Here is a 21,079-nt window from a genome sequence, read left to right as displayed (position 1 = left end):
GAGAGTATTTTGTTTTTTATTTTGCTTTTTTTTTGGGGGGGTGGCTTTTTGCTAAAGAGTAAAGGAGGAAGAAATAAAAGAGGTGACAGAGAAAAAATTAAAAAAATAAAAATACACAAGGAGACAAGAATAAAACAAGAACTTAAGTGAAAAATTAATGGTAGAGGAATAAGCCTGAAACACTATGGATTAAATTTCACAACACCCCACCTACAGGTGAATCAATGGTTTTTTGGTGGGGCGTTTTTCCCCCCAGACTAAACTATAAAATGTGAGAGCTCATAAAAGTGGAGAAGTGAGGACAAAGAACAGCTACCCTAACAAAATTAATAAGTAAATAATTAAGGGAAAATAACTCCTGTTGTCTCTCAGCAAAAGATGACCTAGAAGAAAATGGGTGAAGTGGTAAAGGGCGTAGGATACTGAAACAGGAGGAAGAATAGAAAAGAATCTAGATTCAGTAGCAGGAAAGGGGATCCTATTAAAGAATGTTCTCATACAAGGATCTATTCTATAATGGGAGAGGAAGACCTTACAAAGGGTATGATATACAGGGATTTGATACTTTTGAGAAACTATTCTGAGGGAGTTTGGGACTTCCATGGACAGCATCCTGCTGCAGGAGAAACAAAATCTTAACTCCTGGGGGCAACCAGCATCCAGAAGGATGAGAAAACATGGACTCAGGGCAGATTTCATGGCCAATGGAAAAAAATGATAAAAGAAAGGGCAGGGGGTAATAATGAACTGCACAATCAGGGACATAGGAAAATTTCTACCATGAAGCAGTACTTCCAATTTCTCGATCTCCTCCAAGAATCTGTATCTCAAAGAGTGAGGCACAGCAGAAAAAAAAAGAGGGAGGCAGCAAGATTCACAAAACCATAACAAAGAAACTGTATAGAAGCAGAAACTCAAAAAACGTACTTTAAAAGCTTTAATTCTATGATGAATATGGAGAATAAAAGAGGAATAAATACATGTAATGGCCAAAGATCAAAGAACAAATCTGGAATACACAGAAAGGGAAAAGAAATAATGAAGAGAATGACCGGGGGGGGGGGATTATTTTAAGAAAAAAACTACAGAAAATAAAAAAAAATTAACAAAACAAGCTGAAGGATATAATAGGGAGGAGTATTTTACTTGACTAAGGGTAAAAAAAGGGAGGTAACTAGACAAAATGAAGGAAAAAAACCCCACTAAGATAAGCAAAACTAGGGAAAGGTGTGAAAAGATGAGGGAGTCTTTAAGGCGAAGGGAAAAGAGCCAGTCAGAACACAGCTGCCTTAAAGTAAATAAGGTAAAAATAATGGAAGAGACATCTCGCTATCTTGTATTATATTTACAGAGGAAGAGGAACAAAACAAAACAAAAAAATCAGAGACAAACACAGTAAAGTATAACTTTAAAAATGATTGGATTGGGGCAGTTAGGTGGGGCAGTGGGTAGAGCACCAGCCCTGAAGTCAGGAGGACCTGAGTTCAAATCCAGCCTCAGATGCTTACTAATTGTGTGAATGTAAGCAAGTCACTTAACCCTAATGCCTATTTAAAAAAAAAAGTGAATGGAGTAAACAATCTAATAAAACAGTGATCTTAAATAAGAAAATAAAATCCCTGAATCTGTTGTTTATAAGAAATATACTTAAAAAGCAAAGACAATGCAATGAACAAAAATAAGAGCCTGGAACAAAATTTACTATGCTTCAGATTAAAAACCAAACAGGAGTTGCAATCATGCTATCAGATGAATCAAAAACAAAAATTCACAACATGAAATGAGATAAACAAGGAAACTGCACCATGTGTAAAAGAACTATAAACAAATAAACCAAAAGTAGTATTAAACTAATATGTTCCAAATGCCTTAGCATCTAAATTTATGGGAAAAAAATTAACTGAATTACAAGAAGATATAAATAGTAATATAATAGTGGCAGGAGACTTTAGTGTCCCCCTCTCCGTTCTGGACACATCTAACAGAAAGACAAACAAAAGGGAAAATACAGAATTGAATAAATTGCTGGAGTAAATATACTTTAATCTAAAGTACCTTTAGAAAGGTCTCCCTGAGTAACTCCATCTCAATACCGCTGAACACCTACCAACTATAAATTATTCAATTTGGTAGTCCAATTCTCCAAGGCATAATAAGAATTCCTCTCCAAAGAATAAAAGATTATTTTTAGTACACTGCAGGAGCGGGGTTCAATTATTGCTGCACATATTTTGTTTATTCATTTAAACACCTCAAGGACCCTTCCACTGCAACAGATTACAACCTCATCTATACGTCTGATTGTTCTACGAATTAATATGGCCAAAAAACTGACCTAACTGTAAACCTTCAGCTTTTCCGACTTGACTAGGAAGATCCTCAAATAAAAATATATGTAAAGTAGTTTTCCTTCAAGTTCTGAAAACACAAGACAAGATTCACTGTTACAAACCAGAAATGCCATACATAGATAGGTTTTAGTTAAGATATCACCATTAACAAATGCAAAAATAAACACAAAACAGACTTTCAATTAACGAATTCATAACTAAACTCAATGTTTTTGTCTCTGGGCATACATTTGTCTTAGTTAAATGAAAAAGAAAGTAAGGTCTGAAGCTCCATCTCAGGGGGCAAGATAGTAAAATGACAATATACCAGTACTTTAAGGTTACATACAAAACTCTCTACAAATTGAGGTTGTCCAGAAAATCACTGTTTTAGAAGGCCTTTCTTGTGGGAGGCACTTCCTATTCTACAAATGCCTGGCACTGCTCCTTTTTCCGTTATTTTTAATGCCTAGCAAACCTTCTACACTAGAAGCTTTCATGCTAATAATTGGTATCTGAGATTTTAAGTAACTAATCCAAACCCCACTCCTCCCTAAAAAACCTTGGTTATCTACTTTGCTTCAGTCTCCTAATGAGTGAAGATCAAAATCAGAAATAGTAAACACAGTTAACTGGGAGTTAACAGGAGCTTAGAGTAACTTTGGGTACCAGGCCTGGATGGTACATCACTTGAAGCATCACTGACCCTCTTCTCCTACTGCTGTGATCTTCCTAGGATCTTAACATCCAAAGAGTAATGACACTTTTCCAAAGGCTTAGTTGAAAAGTCAAACAAAAGGCATTTATTGCATTTACTGTGTGTCAGTCACTGTGCTATATTCTGAGTCCACAAAGCCAAAAAGCTAATAGCCCTTCTTCTCAAGCACCTTTTTCTATCCAGGCAGACAGGAGGTATATAAATAAGTAAATACAAAACACATACAAGGTAAAAGGGGGAAGGAGGGAAAGGAGAGCAGGGGATGACTAGTAGCTATGGTATCAGGAAAAGATTCCTTTGGAAGGCATAATTTGAGAAGAGTTGTGAAATAAAAAAGAGACTCAGAGCAAAGTGAGGAAGAAATACATTCTAGTCATGGGGAGGGGGGATGAATCAGTACAAAGGGATAGAGACAGGAGATAGAGAGCTGTATGTGGAAAGAGTAATGGTTATAATGATAGGCTGGAATTGGGTTGTAAAATGTTTTAAAAGCTAAACCAAGAGGTTTATATTTGAAACTAGAGACAAAAGGGAGTCACTGGAATTTGCTAGTAGGGGAATGGCATGGTCAGGCCTGCACTTGAGGAATACAGCTTTGGCAGCTATGTGGAAGCTAGATTAGTGAGAAGAAAGACTAGGGTCAGAGAGACCAATTAGGAGACTAATGCAATAATCCAAGTGAGAATAGTGAGGGCCTGAATTAGGGTCATGGCTGTGGTTATATCTCATCCCCTCTGGTGACTATGACTTAGTCATATACATCTCTCCAGTGACTGTGATCTGAATCTATCATTTACCTTGAACTTCTTTTCCCTCAGCTGCCCTCCATGCCACTGACTACCTAAGTTAGGTTTTATGCTTTCCTTTGTGTTAATTTAAATGTTCCCATAATTATATAGTAGAGAAACTGGTTTAAAGGCAGTATGACTCTGGGCAAGTCATTTAATCTTGAGATTCCCCAGAAAACTCTCAAAGACAATATATTTGTCAAGCAATCATGCAGTCTTTGCTTCAAGATTTTCAGTGGCAAGGAACTCACCAATCCCTGATAAAAAGTTATCCAAAAATAGAATGAGCTGGGGGCAGCCAGGTGGTGCAGTGGATAGAGCACCAGCCCTGGAGTCAGGAGGACCTGAGTTCAAATCCGGCCTGAGACACATAACACTTTCTAGCTGTGTGACCCTGGGCAAGTCACTTAACCTCATTGCCTAGCCAAAAAAAAAGAATGAGCTAATTATTCTGATTTTCTTATTTACACTCTTCAAGGCCAAGTAGACCAATTACAATCTCTAGTATACATGATAACCCTTTAAATTTTTGAAAACAGCATAAACCCATACCCACCCCACCCTTATCTCCACCCCCAAGTCCTCTCTTCTCTGGATTAAACATACCCAGTTCCTTTAATAATTTGTATGTGACACCGTTTTGAGTCCCTGATTTATTCCTGTCACTTGGTTCCGTACATAATCCAGTTTATAAAGTCCCTTTCTAAAATCCGGGGTCCAGAAAACAACATCATTGATGTGGTCTAAACGATTACCTCTCTTCCTTGGAAACAGTGAGTTACAAAGTTAAAAAAAAAAACTTCATAGGTACAAGACGGTGGAGATTTACTAAGCTAATAATTCCTTTGAAAAAGATTTGAGCATTTTAGTAGGCTACAAGCTCAGTAAAAGTCAATAGAGTATGATATGACAGCCAAAAAACTAAGTCCAGAATGAGGAAAGAAATAGTTCTACACTATTCTGCCCCGGGCACCACATTTTAGGAAGGCCATTTGTAAATACAAAAAGTCTCCAGATTAGGACAACTACCTCAAGATCATGAGAATGCTGGGGAGGAGTTAGGAGTAAGGGGAAAAGGGAACCTGTGGTCAAAGACCTGAAGGGTTGTCATATGGAAGATTTGTTCTGCTTGGCCTTGGAGGACAGAGCCAGAAACAATGGGTGGAAGTTGCAGAGAGGAAGATTTTGGCTAGATGCAAAGACAAACTTCCTAACAATTAGTGCTGTCCCAATATAGAATAGGCTGCCCTCCGCAGGTGACAGGGCTGCCCCTCACAACAGGTTTCCCAGCAAAGGCAGGATACCACTTGTCAGGGATATTGTAAAGAGAATTCATGTTCAGGTGTATGTTTGGATTAGAGAGTCTCTTTCAATTCTGAGATTCTAAAATTAATGCAGTATAAGATTATATTAGCTTTTCTGGCTGCCAAGTTAGACTGCTCACATTAATTTTGAAGTTTACTAAAACCACTAGTTGTTTGGTTTTTTTTTCCCTCCACATCAACTGCTTTATAGCCACATCCTGTGCACGTGTATAATTTTTTTTTTAATCTAAGAAGTACTCTACATAGTTTTATCTTGTTAGCATTAACCTACCGCTCTAGCCTACTGAAATCTTTCTGGGGTGCCAATTCTGTCATCAAGTATAAGGTGTCCCAAAAGTGTTAGTGCAGCTTTAATCTAATAAAGTTTAAAGCTGCATTAACTTCTGGGACACCTCGTACATTAGCTACCCTTCCTAGTTTCATGCCTTCCACAAATTTGACAAACATATTATTTGTGCCATCATCAATAAAAATGTCTAACAGAAGAGGATTAGTTTTGTTGATTTTTTTTTATTCTGTATTATAAGGGATAGTTCTCTGGAAAAGCATGGGGGAAAGTACATTAAGAAAAAATGGATGATAAAAAAAAAGATAAAAAAATTTTAAATCTATGTCAATAAACTTTTAAATTTCCAATAGAATCAAGTCAAAGACAGAGCCTTACTTTATTCCTCTAGAAAAGTCATCTCCACACCTTTTTGATCATACATTCTAATCAGTAAAAAGATTTAAAGCATGCAGATCCAAAATACACATATATTTATAAATTATATACATTTACGTATGTGTATGTGTATTTGTATATGTGTGTACATATATTCATATGTATGTATATATCACAACAGTTTTTCAGTCACGTCTGATTTTTTGTGAGTTTTCTTGCCATAAATACTGGAGTGGTTTGCCATTTCCTTCTCCACTTCATTTTACAGATAAATAACTGAGGCAAACAGCATTAAGTGACTTGCCCAGCGCCACACTATCTAGTAAGTGTCTGAGGTGGATGTAAACTCAAGATGGGTCTTTTTGATTGACAGTCCAGTACTCTATCCACTGCGCCACCTTGCTGAACAACAAAATAGGCACATGATTCTAAGTTCAGTTTCTTTCAAAACTTGGTTTTAATGACTTTAACAACAGAATAAGACACCACACAAATGGGAAAGGTACATTGCTACCAATGCTTACAAATTCAAGATAACCATTATTTGTCAACTGCATCCTCCAGTTACACGAAGGTTTTTGGTTGAAATTCAGCTAACATTTTTATATTTTTAAAAAATTAGTTCAAAAGCTATTGAAATTCTCTATTTAGGAGATTCTAAAACAGATTAGAAAATTCTGTTTCCAAATGTTTTAAAAGAACAGATAAAAGTTTTTTATAGGTGACAGATCATTTTCAGCAACAAAATCATGTAACAATAGAAACATCTGCAAACACCTACTTGTCAAAATGTTCTGTCCATAGCACAAATTTCTTCCCAAAAAAAATTAGTTACTTTTTCACTCATTGTTAAAATGTGGCCTTTGTCTGGTACCCAAAATAGATAGGAGCCAATACAAATATATAACACCAAAAGCCATTTCCCAATGCACAAGTGGTTAAAGATTAAAACCAATTCTCGAGCAAGATTACTCGAAATTCCTCAGAGTAACATAAACCAAAACAATGATGAGGTTTCACCTCACATCCATCAAATTGGCAAAGACAACAAAAAATAGGAATAATCAGTGCTGAAGGCAGTGTAGAAGGGCTGGCACTGATGTATTTTTGGTGGAACTATTAATTGTTCAAACGATGATGGAAAGCTATTTGACATTCTGCTAAAATAATGACAAAAATGCCCACGCCGTTGATATAGAGATTCCACTGCTAGTTATATACTGTTAAAAGGGCAAATATATAAAGGTCCAATGAACAACAAAATACTTATACTAGCACTTTTTGTAATAGAAAAGAATGAGAAACAAGCAAATACCCATCCATTAGGGAATGTCTAAATTGTGACAATGTGGATGTGATGAAATATTACTGTGCTTTTAAGAAAATAATATGAAGACAACAGGGAGACATGGGAAAACTCATATAAACTGATGCAAAGTCAAGTAAACAGAACCAGGTAATTTCCTGACTACAACAAGGTAAACAACAAAGCTAAAACTAAACATAATTACAACAACCAAGCCTGGCCCAAAGAAGAGATATGAGAATGTACCTCCCTCCCCTCTTTGCAAAAGTGAGTGACTGCTGATATGAGACAGTAAAAATAAACATAAGGAATTGATTAATTTTGATGGGCTGCTGGGTTTTCCTCTTTCTTTTTTATTCTTTGATATAAGGGACATCTCTTTGGGTTGAATGGAGGGAATAATGGGAAATGAAGGTGATGCAAAAACAAAAAAAGGTTTTAATGTCAATTCTACCTTGAAAAGACAGGTTAAGGCAGGTAGGCGGCGCAGTGGATAGAGTACCGGCCCTTAAGTCAGGAGGACCTGAGTTCAAATACGGCCGCAGACCAAACACTTGACACTTACTAGCTGTGTGACTCTGGGCAAGTCACTTAACCCCAACTGCCTTTAAAAAAAAAAAAGACAGGTTAAATGTGTTCATTTTTTTTTTAAATATCTGGTAGGTAGAATAATTTATTCCTAACAGCCACTCACTAACAATCACAGAAAAGTTTGTAAATTGTCTTTCTTATGAAGAAAGATGCATGATATCTTTAAGTTCCACAAATGTTTTAAACAGTTATTTCTACCAAGAGATAACCAGTGAAATGTGTGTAGAAAATCTAGGAATATGTAATCTTGTAGGGTTAAGGGGTTTTTCAGGGTTTTTTAATTTTTGTTTGGGTAGCAAACAAGCTCAACAAATACTTCATGGTGAAATATCTGTCATTTTTTGTACTTACAGAGTATTGCCATATCCTTATATATTTTGCAAATACATAGCTTATTTTCTTGTAGTTTGTTTCATGAATTAAGAGACTTAACTAAGTTTGAAGATACCGAAACTAAGCAGATAACCTTGTCAATCAAAAAAGTTTTATTTTCTTCTGAATAACTCAGTTAAATGGAACTCAACTTCACTCACATTTTCCAAATCTTTATCTCTCTTGATGGCACCACCATCTGTCCAGTTACCCAGATTTGCAACCCTGAAGTCATCCTTGACTCCCCCACCACTCCTAAAATCTAGTCAAATGCTATGTTTTCTTGATTCTACCTCTCACATTCATCTCCTTCTATGGCTACTTCCCAGGTTCAGGCCTTCTATCACCTCTCACTTGGACTAGAATACTGAAAAACACTCCCCAATCTCTCCATTCTCCATACAACTTCCAAAATAATCTTCCTAATATTTCATATATTCACATTTTTTTCAATGTATTGATTGGTTTTAAAACTTTTTTCTCATTTCTCTTCTTAAAAAAATACTTTCCATAAGGGATAGCTCTCTGGGAAGAAGAGAAACAAAGTCAGAAAAATAAGCAATGTAAAAACAAAAAGACAACAATAATAATCTATTTTGAAATAATAATAATTATATTCCTAAAGCAGAAGTTCAACTATTTAACTACCCTGCTCAAAAAATATTCAGTGGCTCCCTACTGCTTCAAGGATAAAATAAACTCCTCAATAAACTATTTGAAGCCCTCAAAAATATGGCTCCCATTTCCCTTTCCAATCATTACATGATAATCATTAGATACTCTTCATACACTGTTCATTCTAGCCAAACTGTTACCTAAACTGAGCACTCCATCTATTTTTTTGAGAGTCAACATAGTTAAGGTCAGTACAGTACCGGACTAGGGATCAGGAAGACCAGCGTTTGAATACCACCTTAAACATTTAGAAGCTTAAGTACGTCACTTTAACTCTCTAGGCCCCACTCTCCAATGAAGAGGGGGGGACGGGGACAGGGAGATATATAGTTATACAGCACCTACTTTGAGTCAGGCTCTGTACTAAGCACTTTTTACAAATATTAACTCCATTTGATCATTACAACCATGCTTTGAGGTAGGTACTATTATCATCCTCATTTTACAACCGAGGAAACTGAGGCAAACAGAGTTTAAGGGATTTACCCAGGGTTACTTACATGGCCAGTGAATGTCTGAGCCCAGATTTGAATTTAGGTGTTCCTCTCGCCAGGCCCAGTGCTCTATCCACTGCACCACCAGCTGCTGAGGGAACTGGACTCAATTTCTGGGGGCCCATTCAACTCTAAAACTAAGATACTATGACCCATGCCTTGGCAGAGGCCACATTTACTTGGGAGTTTGTATGGTGAAGCTTTGGGTTACTTTGTGGTACAGCCTTCTAAACCTCCACAGATCATAAATTCGCTGAGGTGAAGAATTATTTCATTTTTGTCTTGGTATCTCTAGCACCTAGCAGTGTTTTTAGGTATTTAAAAATGTTTGTTGAATTAAACTGAACAACCCTGCAAAGAAGACAGCAGAAGTATTAGAAGAACAAGCTCAAGTTACATGGTTAGATGATAGCAAAAAAAAAAAAAAGATACTAAGTGTTAGAGGCAGGATTCAAAGCCAGATCTGACCTGTGTAATGGCATGCTGCCTCTCTAAAGAAGGAATTACCAAATACCTATTATGCACCTAATAACTAGAGAATGAATACAAAGTTAAGTCTATAGACAGAGAATGGCAAAATAGAAGGAATGACAGATTGCTAATTCAGAAGATTCAAATAATAGTCCTAACATTAACCCAAATGTATGATGCTGGACAAAGTCAGAATCTCATTAGGGATGAATTTCTTCACATGTAATAAAGAAAATTGACTAGTTCCCTTTGAGATCTAAAATCTGATTCTAGGCTGAAGGATGGCAAGCCTGCAGGATGGTGATCTCTCATGAGGTGGGGAATAAGTTATTGTTAATGGATGAGATATGCTAGTGATAAGAGCATTATGATTTGATCTTCATTGATTATATACATATACATATACATACATATATATACACACACACACACATATATATATGTATATGTATGTATGTATGTATGTATGTATGTATTATATCCTTCTATATGTGTTATCTCCCCATTAGAATGTGAGCTCCTTGAGAGCAGGGAGCTTAATACAGTTTTTTATACATAATAAGCTCCTAACAAGTACTTTTTCATTCATTAAGTCATTTATTCATCCTGGAATAGATACTAGAAATAATATGAAGGGAGAAATGATAACGCAAGTAACTGATCAGAGATGGGTGTTAAGGAAAAGTGGATAGAGCAACGGCCCTGGAGTCAGGAGGACCTGATCAGATATGGGGGTTAAGGAAAAGACAAAAGTCAAAAATAACTCAAAGACTGTAATCCCGACTGACTAGGAGGTGGTACCTTCACCAAAAATGAAAAGTTGGGGAAAATGCTGAGTTTGAAATGCTTATAGGACATCCCAGTGGATATACCCAACAAACACCTAAAAAGATGACTGATAAACACTAGAAAAGGAAACAGTGATCACAAAGAGTCATCAAGAACAGGTAATACCAGACTAACCTCAATTTTTTTTTCATAAGGTTCCCTAACTGGCAGGTCAGGGGAACTCTGCTGATATATTTTACCTACAATTTAACCAAGTGTTTGACATAGTTTCTAATGTTATTCTTGTACTCTTGTATTCTTGTAGAACTATGTGGGCATCAGTACAATTAGACAGGGCAACTAGGCAGCACAGTGAATAGAGCACAGGGCCTGGAGTCAAGAAGAATTGAGTTCAAATCCAGTCTAAGATACTTATTAGTTGAGTGACCCTGAGCAAATCGCCTAACCTCTGTTTGCCTCAGTTCACTCATCTGTAAAATGGGGGTGATAACAGCACCCACCTCCCAGGTTGTTGTGAAGATCAAATGAGATCACACCACAGTTTAGATAGTTGGCACATCTAGATGGCACATAGTAAGTGCTATGTAAATGTTTTCAATGATGATGATGAGGAGGAGGATAGATGGATTAGCTGAATATTTCGAATCAAACAAAAGCAGTCATCCATGGTTCAATGTCAACTTGGAAGGAGGTCTCTAGTGTAATACTACCCCTGGGATGTGTACCTGGGCTGTTGTTAATATTTTTATCAATGATAGACACAAAGGCATGGAAGGCATGTTTAACAAATTTACATATGACACAAACCTAGCAGGTAAGTCTACTTTCCAGGGATAAATATATTGGAATAGATTTATCAGTAAGTGATAAATGTAAAAAAGAAAATGTGACTCTTTATTCTCCATAGACAAGAACCAAAATCTCTCTACTACTTTCCTACATTATCTTTAATTAGGGCATTACAATTATTCATGCAGCCTTCCATCTTACATGTGTTTAACTGAGCTTCAGAAATTTGCTTTCCAAATAGCCACAAAATTTAGGTGCCCCCAATTTCAGAGCAGGACTAATTATTTAGATTTTAAGGAAAGATAAACAAAAGGGGGTGGAAGCCAGCAGGGAAGATACAATATGCTGTCTTAAGAGTATTGGCTCCTGGGGCAGCTAGATGGCACAGTGGATACAGCAACGGCCCTGGAATCAGGACCTGAGTTCAAATGCTGCCTCAGACACATAACATTCACTAGCTGTGTGACCCTGGGCAAGTCATTTAACCCCATTGCCTAACTAAAAAAAAAAGAGTATTGGCTCCTAGTCTTAGACTGAAACTCACATCAGGGTCAACAGAATAGTCAGAAGGAACCTTTGGAATATCTATGGGTCTAAGGTATTTTCCCATTCACACAAATGAGACAGCAAATATTTGCCAAGCCCTATCAATGTCACTCTCCTCTTCCCTCAATTCATACATGCCCCAACAGGAGAGACAAAATGTGGTGTGGTAGAAAGATTAAGACAAGGGTCTAAAGATCCACTTTGTTTGTCCTCTGAAGTGTAGATTTAGTCAAAGGGCCACACTTAAGGACCTACAGGGCCACATGTGGCCTTGCCTCCAGGCTGCAGGTTCCCCACCCCTGGACTAATAGGTTTGTAGCCACTAGGACCTAGGTTCAAGCCCAGGATCAGTTTCTTGCTACCTGTCTGACCTTGGGCAAATCACTTAACCTCTCCAGTTCTAAGACTCCTCATTTGTAAAATGAGGAGGTTGGACCACAGCAATCATGTTTTCAAACCCAAATAGAAATAAATGGGAGCCACTAAACCATATATAAGGATCCCTGCAGGCCCCCATACTGACTTAGCTTTCAAGTACATTATCTACATTCTATTGTATTTTTATTTATTTGTTAAAAAGTTTGCACTAACATTTTAATCTGGTTCAGGTCACACTGGGGAGTGTTGTAGGCCACAAGCAGCCACCCAGCCCTGTTTTAGACACCTCTGAGATAGACAGTCTCATTATTTCAGGTCTAAATCTATAACTTTTTTTTTTGGGAGGGGGTGAGGCAATCAGTGTTAAATGACTTGCCCAGGGTCACACAGCTAGAGAGTATTGTGTGTCTGAGGCTGCATTTGAACTCAGGCCCTCCTGACTTCAGGGCTGGTGTTCTATCCACTGTACCACATAGCTGCCCCTTAAATCTACGATTTCTTTTTTTTTTTTCCTTTTAGGCAATTGGGGTTAAGTGACTTGCCCAGGGTCACACAGCTTGTAAGTGTCAAATGTTTGGTCTGAGGCCACATTTGAACTCAGGTCGTCTAGACTTCAGGGCCAGTGCTCTATCCATGGCGACACCTAGCTGCCCCTTTAAACCTACAATTTCAAACTACAGTAGCAATGTTGCCCACTCTAAGTAACAATATCAAGCATAATGGACAGCTTTTTAACTTTAGGTTGTTTTTTTTTAATAGTAAAACTAAGCAATGAGTGCATTTTTCTAAGTTTCAGCTGAGGTTATAAGAGAATACTTATGCATCACAGTAAAATTGCTAGATGCTACAGCAATCTGCCTCCCAAGGTTTGCCAAGCCCTGGTCATAGTTTGACAGTTCTGGTGAAATCTTTCCCTAGGCCCCTTGCTTAAGATCTAGTTCATAATCAGTTAACTGTACATTTGAGGATTAGGGAATCTCCATTTAAAAAAAAAAAAAAGGACAGTCCCTTTTATTTAGTCTATTAATGTTTTCCCACAAGTTTTCTTTTTTATTTGTAGCATACTTTCTCCTGTACTCAAACTGCCTCTAGGCATTCACTAATTTGCTTTTCCACTAATACTCTTTAATACTGTTCTCAAATCCATTTCTAAAACTCATCAACTGCATGACAAATTTTTGGTTTTCTTTTTCTTCTCCTGACACAATGTTAAACTTAATCATATTGTCATCATTACCAGATAGTGACTCAACCATAGATTTCCTGTGCCACTTCCTGTTTGCTATCCAGAACCAAGTCTGGCATATTTTCGCTGTTTATGGGTTCTAAAATTACCTCTTCTAGGAAATCATAATTTGTCTCATGCAGAAACCTGATACTCATATCTTGTCACATTTGTCTAACAGGTAGATAACCACACAAGCTAACATCATCTGATTTTTCAGCTTTTCTAATAGCAGTAACATTTCACTCTAATGATCCTGATCAGATAGTCACTGCATTTTTTAGTTCTTGACTGTGTATATCTGAGGTTCATTGTGCCAACCCACTGCTCCTTCCCAAAGCAACAATTCTGTTTTAATAAAACCTTAATAAGATTTATTGCAAAAAAAAACAAGTGTTGTCTACTTTACCTTTTGCCTAGGACACTGGAGCTGCTAGACACTACTGCTAATGCATAAGATATTACTGCTGCTAATGACTAAGATATTAGGAAGGCTCCAAACTTCAGTTTTCTGAATACTCATTCCACGTAAGTACAGTCTAATCTTTTTATCTAAAGTATCTTTCCATCTAATTTCCCTTACCCCACCTAGGGCAAGAAAGAGAAAAAGATAAGAAGACCAGATACCTCCAGCCTCTCTATCCCGTTTTCTACAGCACGGGGGAAAGGAGGAAAACAAAAGAATAAGCATTTATTAAGTGCCTTGTTGTTATTCAATCACATCCAACTCTTCATGACCCCTTTTGGGGTTTTCTTGGCAAAGATACTACATTGATTTCCCATTTCCTTCTCCAGCTCATTTATAGATGAGGAAACTGAGGCAAACAGGGTTAAATGACTTGCTCAATGTCACAGAATTAGTAAGTGTCTGAGGCCAGATTTGCACTTAAGTCCGACTTCAGGCTCAGCATTCTATTCACTGCGTCACCAACTTGCCTCAATTACACCAATGAAGAGAGCACAGATCCTCCAATTTGCAGAAGTTTACATGTATTCAATGGATATGTATTAGTTTTATTGAACTGGGTTTTATTTTTCCCTTTTCTTTTTTAATGCTTTGTTATAAGGAGGGACAAAGGAAAGAAGGATATACTGGGAAATGAAAATATAAAAACAAAAGATATCAATAAAATTTTTACAGAAAAAAAAGACCTAAATATCCTTCTTTCAGACCTATATAGAAATTTTTCTGTCTCTCATGCACTTGGAATTTTGTTTTATGTGACTTTTGGTTCATAACTATTATTTCATTCACGCAGATGCATTTCATCCACAAACTCCTGGAAATGTGAAGTCTTAGTGAGTTGCCTGGGGCTATACAGATTCCAAATATGTAAGAGGCAAGACTTGAACTCTTGGCATTTACATGAGTGGAGGATTCCAAGCTCAGAAGAGCCTTGAGAAAGCAGATCCTGTGCCTACTGCTCACAGGAAGCAAGTTGGGGAGAGGCACATATCTATATGGAGTGTTACACTGCCCCTCCATCGATTATGTAAATGACTGGACCAGTAGTAGACGACGTAGCCAGAGAAGGCATGGAAAACTGACAAATTTGAGCACAGATGGATAGAGAAAAATAGCCACTTGAGATAGGAAGCAACTTCAAGGACGGAGATCCCCTCATACCAGATAAGAATGTCAGCTATAGACCCAGTAACAAAGAGCTGTGTGTTGTTTTTGTAACTGTCTTTGCCACACTTATTTAGAAAAAAATTCTTTCTCAAAGCTAATTAAGTCTGGCTGATAATCATCCACATGTATCAAGATTCTCCAGACAGACTACAACCTACATTTATCTTGATTCTCAGAGCAGCTTTTTTTCCCACTGAGCCAAGGGCGGGGAACCTGCAGCCTCCAGGCCACATGTGGCCCTCTAGGTCCTTGGGTGTGGCCTTCTGACTGAGTCCAAGTTTTACAGAATACATCCTTTCTTTAAGGGGATTTGTTCTGTGAAGTTTGGATTCAAAGGGCCACACTTGAGGGGCTAGAGGGCCACATGTGGCCTAGAAGCTGCAGGTTCCCCATCCTGATATACTATACAAGCTCTTTATGTTGCCTACCAGACTTAAGCTTTAATTCAACAGTCCAACAAACACTTATTAAATGTCTCCCATGTGCAAGTCATTGCTGTGCACTGAAGACACAAGGATAAAAACATGAAACAGTCTCTCCCTTAAGGAGCTTACATTCTATTGAAGGGATATAAGATACATACAAATAAGTATAACAATTAGAAAAGGGAGGCAAAGAAGGGGTCAAAGTTCCTGTCCGAATATATTTGAGGAAGGAAAGGCAATTTGATTGAAGTTAGAACCCAAACTGAGCCACTAAGAAAGAAAAGGATTTTTTCCAAGAATGGAGATTAGTCTATGTGAGTACCAGTGTCTACAGCACATAACTCATCTTCCATTTCTCCCGGGGGAACAGCACCATACTCTGCACATAGTTGGCTTTAATAAATCTATATGTAGTATTAACAACACTGAATTTGGGGATCAGAATACTGGACTTAGGTTCAAATCTCAGCTCTGCTATTTACTCTACTTGCATGACTTGGACAATTCATTTAATCTTTCTGGGCCTTGATTTCCCTTATCTTTAAAATAAGGAGATGATGATGATAATGATGATGATGATTGTGACTGTTCTTAACCAAGATTCAGGAACTTTGTTACAATTTGAATAATATATTCCAATATAACTGGTTTTCTTTACAATCCTATGTATTTTATTTTATTCATTTGAAAATATTATTCTGAGAAGAGGTCCAAGGACCTCACCAGGCTGCCAAAGGGGTATATGACACAAAAATGGTTAGAAACCCCTAGACTAGAAGATCTCTTAGATCTGGTATTCCAGCTCTAAATTCTATTTACATCAAGGACATTTTGAAATGGAAAGAAAGTAGACTGGTCAAATGGTAAGAACAAAAGATAAGGCTTTGCATATTGGTGCAGGCCTATAACATTTGCTAGTGGGGAAGGAGGGCAAGGCTGGTGGATCATGTGAGGCTGAGAGTTCTAGGCAGGGCTAAAGCTGATGGTATGTCCACCCTAAATCTGGAGTAGAGGGCTACTAACGTGCCTGAGAGGACAATAAGTCCTCATTAGAAACAGAGCAGGTGAAACCTTTGGAGCCTATCAATAGATATGTTGGTCCCACATGTGGCCTGTCTAGTTCCAGCCTGGGTGAAATAGGAAGACCAGGCTCAAAAAAGGAGAACAAAAAAGAAAATGGGAGACAAGGAGAAAAAGGAAAGGGAAAGAAATAATCTCAGTACTCTGGTTTGTCTGGTTTTTTTACCTTCAATAACTGAATAAAAAAGTACTTATTAAAAGCACTTACAATGTGCCTGCACTGTGTTAAGCATTAGCAAGACAGAAACAAAGAAAACAGTCACTGCCCTCAAGGAGCTTATATTTTAACAGGGGAAGTCACATAAAGATGTTTGGAAATGGCCAGGAAGAGTGTGATGGCCTGGCTTTGAACAGGGTAAGGATCAGAGATATTAACAGAACCAGAGGAAGGCCTCCCGAACATTAGGCCAGTTTTCTATGGAAGTATGTTGAAGAACACAAGAATTGCAGAAAAGGTGAAGGCATGGAGGGATGACTGTCTGCTTTGGTAGAGGGAATACTACACTGTTACATTTCTAAAAACTGGAATATCCATACACCAAGTTTCTCTAATACTTCACATGGTCAGTAAATAGATAGATAGATAGATAGATAGATAGATAGATAGATAGATAGATAGATAGATAGATATGGAGAGAGAGAGAGAGAGAGAGAGAGAGAGAGAGAGAGAGAGAGACAGATTGCTTTATCCTCCTTCCCAAAAATTGTACTTCAAAAAATTCTGGCAGTTTAAAATAAAATTCTGTGTCAGAGTTTTAATGTCACTTTGGTTAAAACAGCAAGTTTAGTCAAAAAGCATTTATTAAGTTTTTACTATGCACTGGGCACTGTGTTTTAAAAGAAACCCATCCTAGGGGCAGCTAGGTGGTGAAGTGGATAGAGCACCGACCCTGGCGTCAGGAAGGCCTGAGTTCAAATCCAGCCTCAGAGACATCATACTCACTAGCTGTGTAACTCTGGGCAAGTCACTTAACCCCAACTGCCTCACCAAAAAAGAAAGAAAAAGAAAAGAAACCCATCTTTATTTTATAGACTCTAGCCCCATTATGGTCTGCCTAGGTTTCCTCTGAAGAAGTAAAGCTTCTTTCACTCTAAAAATGATAACCAACTTTGCAATAAACAACTGAGTATTAAAGTGGATTTGTTGCATTTATCCTCACTGATTACAAAAATCAATGCAGCAATGACAAATTTATACTTTAAAATTTTTATTACATACATAATTATCTATGGGATTACAAACTGCAATGTACTGCTACTTTCATATAAGAAATTGCTGCAAAATGGAAAGGAAGATATATATATACATACACACACACACACACACACACACACACACATATAAAGCTAGGAGTGGTAGTAAGAGGAAGATATATATATATACATATACATATACATACACACACACATAAAGAAAGCTGGGAGTGGTAGTAAGAGGAAGATAGATATACACACACACACACACACCACACACACACACACACACACACACACAGAGAGATATAAAGCTGGGAGTGGCAGTAAGAGCCATATTTCTGATTGCACAGAAGTTCCTAACTACATTCTACTGTGGGATTTTAAGACATAATTTGGTCTTCAATCCACACCCTCAAACTTTTCTAGAAAATTGTAAAAATTAAAATATAGCTACTCTCCACCTTAGAGAAACCAAACCTGTGAGTGTCTTAGAAATACAAACTACTGGCCTGCACAGACTTCAAGAAAGTGTTCCAGGAGTCACTGACCCTCAAAATAGCATATTGTAACATTCAGTAAAACAGCAGTAATCTTGGTTATGTCACCTAACCATTCTGGGCCTCATTTTCTTCACCTGCAAAATGATGAGGTTTGAGCAGTGACCTCAAAGGTCCCTTACATCTCTAAATTTATAAGCCTATGACTTGCCTAAGGTCATCCAACTAGCCAGTGGCAAAGCTAGGACTAGAGACTAGAAAAGCCATTTCACCTGACAGGCAGTGCAATGTAGTCTCCTTTCAACAAAACCTAAGAATTGCCTTCTTGTCACTTTAACTATTTTTATTTTATGAATTTAGAATTAGATAATTATGCCACAGGACTGGATGAGGGGTGGGGTGGGAGGCGTGTGTGTGTGTGTGTGTGTGTGTGTGTGTGTGTGTGTGTGTGTGTGTTGTGTCCTGACGGACCCAGGAACCCACATATAGAGAGAGAGTTAGCCGGGCAGATGTGTGTAGTTTCCAAAAACTTCACTGATTTTTCTTTCAGTATTTAAAAATGTTTGGGAAACCTCCACAAGTTCCTGAAAGAAGTTACTGAAAAATATGGCACCCCTAAAATCTAAACTACAAAATGTGCTTCCAAAAGTTACCAACAGCATACCGTTAAATACACTTCTAATGCTAGGGTCAACTGAAAGGAACAGAACAGCAATACTAGAAATCTGAAGGCCACAAACATTATGAGTTAAGGTGGGGTGAACAAACAAAGCATTAACAAACTGCAATAAATACAGGCTATAAAAACTTAAACAGAGCTTAGGGATTAGACCTATGATTTCACTGCAACAGTGAACTCACAGATTTTACTCCCTCAACCAAGAAGGTTCACACCTCCTCTACAATTTGTCTCTTAGAGAGGCATCTAGAGATTATTAGATGACATGCCAGGGGCATATAGCCAGTATGAATCCGGTAATGGAAGTCAGGTCTTTCTGACTCCCTTAATATGTCTCTCCAAAGATTAAATATATTAAATAATTTTTCCATGATGTGAAAGAATTCTGAAATAAACTTATTTCTTCACAATCCAGCTATCTCTAAATAGTTCATAGAGGGTGTTGCAAAATCTTAGTGCAATTTTAAGCTATAATAGATGTAAAAGCTATTAAAAGTGACATTATACAAGGTGTTCCTAAAGTCTTAGTGCTGTTTTAAACTTTAATAGCTTTTTTTAAAAACCTATTTCCTGTGGCTTACAAAAGCTGCACTAAGGCATTTGGAACAATATATAATATTGCCATTTGCTTTAGCGGAGCAAATGGTAAAAAAAAAAAGGAAGGAAAGAAGGAAGGGAGGAAGGGTGGGAGGGAGGAAAGAAGGAAGGAAGGAAGGAAGGAAGGAAGGAAGGAAGGAAGGAAGGAAGGAAGGAAGGAAGGAAGGAAGAAAAAAAGGAGGTAGATGAGTGATAAAAGTATGAGCCATAAAATTAGGATGTTAAAGGGAGAAAGCCTGGGTCTGCAAGGTAAGAAGACCACAGCAGTCCTTAGTGGCTGACAACATTAGGAAGAAAAGAGAAAGAAGTTTTGAAAGGTCAAAGCAGACAGAGAGATCCCAGGGGCATTGTCTGTAGACGGGAAATAAAGGACCTTGTGCCAGACCTCGCCATCCGCTCCTCCTGGGTGAGTGTTGGCATGAGAAACCAAACTGTTGCCTCCTTTGGCTGGGCATCCACAGGCGGAGGGAGATGGGGTGGACTGCTTTGCACTAAGGTAAGCCTGTCCAACAGCGACCCCCCTCTTTTCCTCCGCAGAATGAGTGGGTTGGACTAGGTGACCTCCAAGGTCCCTTGCAGCTAGCTAGCTCTTTCTCTGTATGTGGGTTCCTGGGTATGTCAGGACGCAAAGCGCGCGCGCGCACACACACACACACACACACACACACACACACACACGCCTCCCACCCCACCCCTCATCCAGTCCCCCGGCTGCCAAGCAGTGCCCCCCCACGCCCAGAAGCCCCTTCCATCCTCTCGCTCTCCCCTCCACTAGCAACGTCCCTCCCCTTTTCTCCACAGTACCCCCCCCAAGCAGTCCAGGAGAAGCTGGAAAGGACGAGAAGGGACTCCCGGGGGGCGACGGCCCTACAGCTTATTCACCGGCCACCACCAAGACGGGGGCGGCTGGCCAGCGAGCAATGGTGAGGGACAGAGAGGAGGGGGGAGCGGGAGCAAAGAACCCCGGCTGTCACCGGGCTGCAGACCCCGGCCGCGGGGAGCCGCAGAGTGGGGTGCGAGTCCCCGGATGCGCGGCGCCCCCCCACCCCACCTCCCAGCATCCCTGAACGCTCGCCTCTCTCCCATGCCTTCCCCCTCGGGCTGGCTCGCCCGCCCCTTTGGCCTCGCTCCGCAGCATCCCCAAGATTCTGTCAGTCCCGAACGACCTCCGCAGCCGAAGCAGCCCTTACCGTGGCCGCCGGAGCCGCTCGCTGGCGGGCCGGGGGTGGGGGAGAAGCGCTGGAGACACCCGAGAAGCGGGTAAATGCTGCCGCTGCCGCTGCCGCTGGGTGCTAGACTGACCACGACTAGGCTGTAAGCTCCCGCGCCAGCCGCCCGAGGAGTCGAGCCGCGTCGCCTCGCCTCGCCCCGCCCCCTTCCCGAGGGCCACCCTATCTCTCCCTCCCTCACCCTCCCTCTGCTTTCCTCTGCCTCCTTCTCCCTCCTTCTCTCTCTCTCTCCCTCTAAGGCTGTTGCCTCCCAAACCCAGAAAAGGGGGAGGGAGGGAAGG

The 21,079-nt window shown here is 39.1% G+C and overlaps 1 protein-coding gene across 3 annotated transcripts in view; it reads right to left on the bottom strand.

The window, feature by feature from the left end:
- Window positions 1-21,031, bottom strand: part of PHTF2 (putative homeodomain transcription factor 2) — a 180,029-nt gene extending 158,998 nt beyond the window's left edge. For 2 of the 3 annotated variants that reach the window (XM_020984503.2, XM_020984504.2), the window contains exon 1: window positions 20,760-21,029. The gene's annotated coding sequence lies outside the window, so the exon portion shown is untranslated. Of the gene's footprint in view, window positions 1-20,759 lie in introns of all 3 variants that reach the window. The other variant, XM_078154535.1, reaches the window with a different exon arrangement.
- Between the last annotated feature and the right edge of the window lie 48 nt (window positions 21,032-21,079).

The sequence above is a fragment of the Phascolarctos cinereus genome, unplaced genomic scaffold, assembly GCF_003287225.1.
Source record: "Phascolarctos cinereus isolate Bilbo 61053 unplaced genomic scaffold, phaCin_HiC Scaffold_1;HRSCAF=81, whole genome shotgun sequence".
Classification (NCBI taxonomy): domain Eukaryota; kingdom Metazoa; phylum Chordata; class Mammalia; order Diprotodontia; family Phascolarctidae; genus Phascolarctos; species Phascolarctos cinereus.
This window is presented reverse-complemented; position numbering and strand designations above follow the sequence as displayed.